A 9,447-nucleotide genomic window follows, 5' to 3' on the forward strand; every position below is an offset into this window, starting at 1 on the left:
CGACCTCTTAACATATCTGACCTTCACATTAATCCCAGAGGCAAGTACTAAGCTCCCCACCTACAGAGGAGAAAAGCAAGCCCATAGACTCTTGACCTGCCTAGAGACAGTCAACCAGTGGGAGCCGGAGCCAAGGTCCCACCCCAGGTCTCCCCGGCTTTGCAGCCCATGCCTCTTCCCATTTCTTTGTTTACCATCATTGTTTGCACAGCAACACCATCACAACAGTGAACATTTTCATTGCACCTCAAACTTTGCAATCCCTCCTCTTGCCCCACTTTACCGCCCCATCCTCTAATTTCTCTGTAACTATAAATCAGTTTTGGAGAAGGAAATGGCAGCCCACTCCAGTATCCTTGCCTGGAAAATCCCATGGACAGAGGAGGCTGGCGGGATACAGTCCATGGGATTGCCAGAGTTGGACACAACTTAGTGACTTCACCACCACCATGATAAACTAGTTTGCATTTTCCACAGTTTCTATCATAAAACTGGAATCATGGAGTATGTTTTTTGGACAGAGAGTAGTGGATTGTTTGTTTGTTTGTTCTTGGCTGCACTGCATGGCATGTGGGAATCTTAGTGCCCTGACCAGGGATTGAACCCAGGACCTTGTCAATAAAAGCATATAGTCCTAAACACTGGACCACCAGAGAATTCCCATGGGAGAGCAGTGGGTTTTTTTTTTTTTTTTTTTCTCTCTATTTATGTTTTTCCTGTGTGTGGGTCTGGCTTCTCTCACTTGATGGTATATAGAAATAAAATTGTTTTTGTGTATTGCTTCTGTATTCTGCCACCCTAAACTAATTTGACGAGCTTTTTTGGGTAAATTTCTTCAGATTTTGTGGATAGGCAATCATGTTATCTAGAAATAAAGATCATTTTACTTTTTTTTAAATCACTATTTACAGTGTGCTTTTAGTTCTTTTGGTGCTTATCCCAGTCCTGAGAGTTGCATCATATGGTCCTATTGAGCAAGTGATTGAAGTGTGGCTCAGAGAGGTTGAGGGAGATGCTGAAGATCACAAGTTGCTAAAGACAGAACCTGAACTTGAACTTAGATTTGCTGACTGCACAGCTTTGTTCTTTCCACAGCATTGCGTGCTCCAAGAGTTAGCCCCACAGAGTAGCAAGTTCCAAGTGGCGCTGGCCCCCGGGGTTTGGGAAAGAACCCTGGGGTCTGGGAAGAGAGCCGTGAACATGTGCTGAGGGGTAGGAAAGAATTTCTGGAAGAGGAAGAATCAAGCCAGGCCTTAAGTACAGGGAAAATGTTGCCATGTGAAGAGCACTCCAGTGGGGTAGGGGTGCAGAGAATCTGTGCAGGGGATTGGCTAGAGCAGACAACCTGTGCAGGGCAAAGGAAGGAGAAGATACTGGAATCTTGGTGGGGTCTTTCCTTCCCAAAAGACTCATCAAAGAATTCAGAGGACTTTTCTAACCCACAACTCTGATCACTTCCCTTTTTTATTTAAAACGTTTTCATGCCTCTTCTCCAAATCCCCCAAGACAAAGCTGACACCACGTGCTTGGCCTACAAACCCTCTGTCCCTGCTACTCTGCCTGAGCGCCCACCCTGCACTCCCACAGTCCTGCCCACAGAATCCTACCTCTGACATGCCTATGTAGGTCCTTGGATGTGCTAACTTCTCCCAGCAGTGACTCAGGGAGCAGCTTTTGTTTCAAGGAACCACATGGGCAAGCCTGCCACTCCCTGGCTGCCCTCTTGCATCCAAAACAAACAGTCTGGCGGGTGGCATGTGGGCAGCAGAATGAAACAGAGGAGGGCATTTCAGGATAAGCTGAGAGCGCCCAGAGCAAATCTTGTTTGTTGCTGTTAGGAAATAAAGATGATGAACCCAGGGATGAGTCTGGAGAGGGGAGGGGTGTGAGGCTTCTTCAATGGTCAGGTGGACACCATAGTGGTAGCCTTACTGAGCACTGGCCAGGCACTAAGCCTCATCCTGACAACCGCTATGCAGCAGAGAGACCGTCTGACAGAGAGGAAACGGAAGCGCAGAACATGTGATTGAGTGGTTCAGTTACACAGCCAGCAAGCAGTTGATTTGAGCTCAGAACAGCAGCCCTTTGCAACAGCATTGGGGGTCAGAAAGCTTAGATCACAGAGATGTGAACATTTAGGTCTTTGAGAAAGCAGAATTTCTAAGCAATGCTAATCATCTATGACCTAAAGCATGAACTGTTGAAGAGCTGTTAACTCAGAGACTGAGCTTTCTAAGTCATGCTACTGGGTTGCCATGTAGAATTAAGAACTGTATCTGTAGCTTTATTTAAGTGATGTAAGTGAAGGACAAGAAAGAAATCAGAAAAAGGAACCCTGCAGCAGGAAGTCCACTGAATCCCACTCACCCAGCAACCTGGGTAATGCCAAATGTCCTACTGGAAGGGGTGTGGCAACCATGAGGGATGGGGGCCACGTGGCAGTTCTTAAGACAGAGTTCTGGGCCATGTCAGAGTTAGGAGCCCCTAGTCCCACTGACACCCTGCTTCAGGGTTCCGTCCTCCCAGGTCCCTGAGCGCATCTCCACAGGTGCCATGTGGGGCTCGGCATCCCAAGTTAAGCCAGGAACTTGGATTTAGGACATTGGGGTTACTGTCAACAGTGAGGCCTGGGCAGCTGCAAGCCATGCTCACACCCAGTCTGTCCCTCTGGGGCTTCCTGTCAGGCGCCTTCGTGGAGCACGCTGAGTTCCTGCCAGCCGCCCTTCCCAAAGCCAGGTCTGCCCCCAGGTGTCCCCACTGTCCCTGGCAGGAGTCCCGCCTCCCAGAAACCGGTCATTCTTTCTTTTTTGGGTGGTGTACCCCTGAGAAACTGGATCACTGATTTACTGCTGTTACGTGCGTGTGTGCTAGGTGGCTTCAGTTGTGTCTGACTCTTTTCGACTCTTTAGAGTGTGGCTCGCCAGGCTCCTCTGTCCACGGGGATTCTCCAGGGATCAAACCCACCTCTCTTATGTCTCCTGCATTGGGAGGCGGGTTCTTTATCACTAGTGCCACCTGTTCAGTTCAGTTCAGTCACTCAGTTGTGTCCGACTCTTTGCGACCCCACACATTTGCTCCTTGGAAGAAAAATTTGACCAACGTAAAGAGCATACTAAAAAGCAGACACTTTACTTTGCCAACAAAGGTCCGTCTAGTCAAAGCTATGTTTTTTTCCAGTGGTCATGTATGGATGTAAGAGTTGGATTTTAAAGAAGGCTGAGTGCTGAAGAATTGATGCTTTTGAACTGTGGTGTTGGAAAAGACTCTTGAGAGTCTCTTGGACTGCAAGGAGATCCAAACAGTCAATTTTACAGGAAGTCAGTCCTGAATATTCATTGGAAGGACTAATGCTGAAGCTGAAACTCCAATACTTTGGCCACCTGATGTGAAGAACTGACTCATTGGAAAAGACCCTGATGCTGGGAAAGATTGAAGGCAGGAGGAGGAGGGGATGACAGGATGAGATGGTTGGATGGCATCACCGACTCCATGGACATGAGTTTGAATAAGCTCCGCAAGTTGGTGATGGACAGGGAGGCCTGACATACTGCAGTCCACGGGGTTGCAAGGAGTCTGACATGACTGAGTGACTGAACTGAACTGGACTGCAGCATTCCAGGCTTCCCCATTCATGATCAACTCCCAGAGCCTGCTCAAACTCATGTCTATCAAGTTGGTGATGCCATCTGGGAAGCACCACCTGGGAAGGCCCTTATTGCTGGTAGGAATGTACAATGGTATAGCCACTCTCGAAAACACTTTGGCTGTTTCTTTTTTCTTTCCTTTGTTGCACTGTGTGGCATGTAGGATCTGTTTCTTACCCAGAGTTTAGACCTGTGCCCCCTGCATTGGGAGCACAGAGACTTAACCACTGGACCTCCAGGGAAGTCCCCAGGTCATTATTTCTTGACCCCTCCTATCTCCAGGCCACAGTGCCGGAGGCTGAGATTATCAAGATAATTAAGATATGGTTCCTGTCCTTGAGGAAGTTGTGGTCCCTTGACAGAGATGCCTCTAAATAATTTCAAACTGGAGAGCAGTGGGGTCACAGAGGAGACAGGCTCATTTCTCCGAAAGGTCAGAAAGGTTCTCAGAGACAATGAGTTTGGCTTGGGGTCTTCGTGCTTGCCTGTAGGAGTGGGCAGGTTTTATTTGTAAGAGATCAGGGGGTGGAATGAAGCTGGAGGGAAGAGCCATTTTGGGCAGAGGGAGCAACATGGAAAAAGAAACAATAGGGGAAACAACCAAAATGTCCATTTATAGGAGAATAGATAAATTGTTCTTAATTCATAAAATGAAATGTTACATAGCAAGAAAAGAGAGCAAATTGTTACAACTCCCGGAGACATAGATAAATTTCACAGGTAGGATGTTGAGCAAAAGAAGTTAGACCTCAAAGAGTATACAATGTAGTATGTAATTACAATTACATGACATTCCAGAACAGGCAAAACTAATCTACGGGTGATAGAAATCAAGGAGTGATTACCTCTAGCTGGCATAGGAAGCCTTTGTGGGTGTTAGAAATGTAGTATCTTGATCTAGATGGCGGTTACATAGTTTATTGGTCTGTATGCTTAAGAGTTGCAGACATACATGTCTTAGCTCCAGCTGCTCTAACAAAATACCAGACTGGGTGGCTTAAACAGAAATTTATTTCTCATAATTCTGGAGACTGGAAGTCGGAGATGAAGGCACTGGCTGATTCAGTTCCTGGTGAAGGCTCTTTACCTGATTTGAAGACAGCCACCTTTGCACTGAGTATTCACATTTTGGGGAGGTGAGCTTTCTGGTGTCTCTTCTTTTTTTTAGTATTTATTTATTTGGCAGCACTGGGTCTTAGTTGTAGCACGCAGGATCTTTGCTCTTTAGTTGCAGCATGCAAATTCTTAGTGAGAGCATGTGAAATCTAGTTCCCTGACCAGGGATTGAACCCAGACCCCCACGTTTGGAGCAGAGTCTTAGCCACTGGACCACCAGGGAAGTCCTGGTGTCTCTTTTTGTATGGACACCAGTGCTATTGGATCAGGGTTCCATCCTTACGACTTCATTTACCTTATTTACTTCCACAAAAACCCCAGCTCCCAAACAGTCACATTGGGGATGGGGCTTCAATGTACAATTTTGGAGGGACACATTCAGCCCATAATACAGTATTTAAGTTATCGTTGTTGTTATTCAGTTGCCTAGTCATGTCCGACTCTTTGCAACATACTCCAGTACTCTTGCCTGGAAAATCCCATGGATGGAGGAGCCTGGTAGGCTGCAGTCCATGGGGTCCCTAGGAGTCGGACACGACTGAGCGACTTCACTTTCACTTTCACTTTCACTTTCATGCATTGGAGAAGGAAATGGCAACCCACTCCAGTGTTCTTGCCTGGAGAATCCCAGGGACAGGGGAGCCTGGTGGGCTGCCATCTATGAGATCGCACAGAGTCGGACACAACTAACTCGACTTAGCAGCAGCAGCAGCAGGACTGCAGCACGCCAGGCTTCCCTGTCCTTCACTATCTCTTTGCTTAAACTCATGTCCATTGAGTCCATGGTGCCATCCAACCATCTCATTCTCTGCTGTCCCTTTATCCTCGTGCCCTCAGTCTTTCCCAGCATCAGGGTCTTTTTCAGTGAGTCAGCTCTTCGCATTAGTTGGCCAAAGTATTGGAGCTCAGCTTCAGCATCAACTATGCCAATGAATATTCAGGGTTGATTTCCTTTAGGATTGACTAGTCTAATCTCTTTGTCCAAGGGACTCTCAAGAGTCTTTCCTAGCACCATGGTTCGAAAGCATCAATTCCTCTATGCTCAGCGTTTTTTATGGCCCAACTCTCACATCCACACATGACTACGGGAAAAAACTATATTTAAGTTTTACTTCAAAGAAAAAGAAACAAATAATGCTAAGGTCAATTCCTTATTGCCAGAGATTCTGATTCAATTGGTCTAGGGTGGGGTCTCGTCCTAAGAAATATTTTAAAGCACTCAGTGATCCTGACATGCAACAAGGCTTAAGACTCACTGGAGTGGTCCCTTTTAAAGACTTCTCTCTGAGGTTCTAGGGCTTGAATCTTACAGGAGAAGCAGCCAGCTGCCAGGCTTACCCTGGGTTGCACAGACTGCAGTACTGGATAAGAAAATCAGTGTAAAGCTCTCTTTTATCTGAGGGAAGTCTTGCATGAATTGCTGGTGCAGAGACAGCTGCTGAAGTCTCCAGCCTCGGGGCAGTCTGGCCCTGTCCCCCTGCGACTGTGCAGACTTCTCAGGGCCAGCCACACATGCACACCTGCACGGGCTGCTCTTGGCAGGGGCCCAGGCTTGGCATCCCCTTTCAGCTTCTCGAAAGCCCTGCCGAGGAGGCAGGAAAGCTGGGGATTCGAATAAGCCGCAGAGGGACTAGGACCAGGCGAATAATTGTGAATGGAATCCATGCTTGAGACTTCTGGTTCTCACAGCTGCGGATGGGGGATCACCATGGGAATTCTGGGTATTGTTCAGCGCTGACTGCAGCCTCCATTGTTGGGCTCTGATTACAGCTTTTGTTTCACCATAAAGTACAGTTATTAAATGCCCAGCCGGGAACAAAGACGTATTTACATGCCAGGGGGTCGGGGAAGGCAAGTTATTTTTAGAGTTGCCCTGCTGTTAAGACTGTGGATGGGGGAAGGGCTTGGAGCGGTGGTTCCAGTTTTTAGGTATAAGTGAAAGATTTCTAAAGGAGCAAAGAGGATGGGAAATGAAGTCATCACAATCCTGTTCTAATATTCCTACGTCAATTTATTTATATTTATTTATTTTTAGAGCCAGGAGAAGCAGGGTGGAAAGAGCACTTGGGAAAGCAAATTGAAATTCCCCTGTATTAGAGATCTCCAGAGAAACAAACAGGAGATGGATGGATAGATAGATACATATACAGACATAGATACAGGAGGATATTTGTTATAGGAGATGTCTTGCATAGTTATAGAGAAGTTCCATTATCTGCTGTCTACAAGCTGGAGAACCAGGAAAAAGTGGTGTAATTCAGTCTGAGTCCTACGGCCTGAGAATCAGGGGTCCAACATTTTAGGGCAGGAGACGAGGGATGTCTCAGCTTGAGTAGAGAGAGTGAATTTACCCTACCCCTGCCTTTTTGTTCTACTCAGGCCTTAAATGGACTGGATGGTGCCCGTGTTGGGGAAGGTGATCTTGAATCAGTGTACTGATTCAAATGTTAGTCTCTTCCAGAGACATCTTCATTGACACACCCAGAAATAATGTTTTACCAGCTATCTGGGCATCCCTTAACCCAGTCAAGTGGACGCATAAAATCAGCCATCACATCCCCTGAGACTGGCATCCCGGGTCCTTCCAAAGCAGGCCCTTTTTACTTCCCCAGCACCATATCCACATGGCCCTGCTCCCCAGCCATATCGGATTCCCCAAGGTCTTAGACCAGAATGACCACTTCTGTTATCCAGCTATGTGTGTGGTCCACAGTGATTGAAAGAATTCTAGAACGTACTCACTGCCCAGGCGAGAGGCTCCGAATGTGTCATCCGCCTTGCTCAGACAGGCTCAGGAAGTGGGCCAAACAAGATCACACTGATGGAACCAGTAATACGTGCTAGGCACTTGGCTAAGAGTTTCACATGCGTTATTCCACTTAAGACTTACGATGAGGCTGTGAAGTAGGAATTGTTACCAATTCCATTTGATAGGTGTTGAGGAAACGTTGAGGCTCAGAGAAATAAGGTAACAAGCCCAAGGTCATGGCTAGTCAGCTCAGATGGACTCCAGAGACCAGGGTGTTTGCTTGTCTTTCCTGGTGTCCACAGGGTCACCTGGTGGAAGCCGTAACATCTGCTTCTCTTCCCCCGGGGGTCATAGCACGGCGGCACGTGTCAGCCCTCCTGAACACTTGAGGCACTCGTTCTTGTTGAACAGAAACATTCTTCTGACAGATGGCAACACGGATGAGAGAAACCACTGGCCTCTGATCTGAGCTGGGCTTAGCTAGCCTTAGACAGGTGAGTGGCAAGGGTCTGAGGAGGAATTTCCACTGCCTAAGAGGGGCTCATTCCCAAATTCTCCCCCAGCTTTGTCTGGAAAGAGCCTTCTAGAATTTTCCCCACCTCAGTGTGGCAATTAGGTACTCAGGTATGACCCTGGACAAGCACTTTGGCTTCAGAACATTTTCCTTTGCAAGTTTTCATGTCACTTTGGAGCAAGAGTCCACATGTTTGGGAGATGCAGGCATTGTGTGCTCTGCAATTTTGGGGCTTATCCAAATTGCAGACCTGCCACACGTGGTCAGGATAGTTAATGCATGACCTAACTGGGGTCTGATGGGGCTGGGACCTCACCAGACCCCAGAGATCACAGGGCTTGTTGGGCACCCTTAGGGCTCCCGTGGCACCAGGCGATACTCCATGCCAGGTTCCTTCTTTGTTGCCTGATTGTCCTAAGGCAGGAAAGTGCACCCAGGGCAGGTGGTCCTGCTTTCCAAACATCTGGGAGGCAGTCATCCTTCCCAACCCTCAGTTTTCTTCCCTTTGTGAGCCTGGAATTCAGGTTGGTTGCTGACCTGTTTGGAAATCCTGTTCTTGAACCTCAATAAGTATGACATATGGGCAGTCCCTCAGATCTCCTCCCTGAAGGAGGATTGTATTCCAGCTCCAGGACACAAGAATTAGCTCCAGAAGGAGAATCAGTCACCTTATCTGTATTTTGAGCAGGTCACCTCATCCTGTTCCGTCCAGGGTGATGACTGAGAATCACCCTTCCTACGGCATGGCTGAGACAAGGTACACGGGCGGGCCAGTCTTCTGACTCCTCAATCTCAAAAGCAACGCCCACAACTCCCCTCCCAGGGTGTGGGGTTCATTTTCACACCAAAAAATAGGAAAGAACTGTCTTTCACTCTCTGCTAGCCAGTTTCTGAAGGGGATAAGAAAGGATAAATGCTGGGTTCAGAGAATGTGTGATTCATATTTGCATTTTGGTGTCTCTTAGTTCTGATTTTTAGTAAAAACAGAAGTTTACTTCTGGAGTTGTTCCTTCATGTTAACTTCTGATTCTGACTCTGTCCATGAAGAGAACTGGTGGTATCCATCATTCAACAGATATTTCTACTCTAGGCACTGAGGATCCCCTGGCAGTCCAGTGGTTAGGACTCTGTACTTCCACTGCAGGGGGCAAAGGTTCTATCCCTGGTCAAGAAATGAAGATCCCCCATGCCACATCCCATGGCCAAAAACAAACCAAAACAAAACAGATAAAATCCCTGTGTGTGTGAATGTTACATTCTAGTGCGACACGTGGAGAATAAACAAGATAAATAAGTAAAATATATAATGTGTGGGAATGTGATCATTGCTAAGGAGAAAAAAATAAAGCAGAAAAAAAAAAATAGAGCAGGGAAAGAGCTACAAAGTGTCTGTGAAAGGAGGAAAAGTCAAGTGCTTGGTCTCT

Source organism: Bos indicus, chromosome 26, assembly GCF_029378745.1.
Source record: "Bos indicus isolate NIAB-ARS_2022 breed Sahiwal x Tharparkar chromosome 26, NIAB-ARS_B.indTharparkar_mat_pri_1.0, whole genome shotgun sequence".
In the NCBI taxonomy this organism is placed as follows: Eukaryota; Metazoa; Chordata; class Mammalia; order Artiodactyla; family Bovidae; genus Bos; species Bos indicus.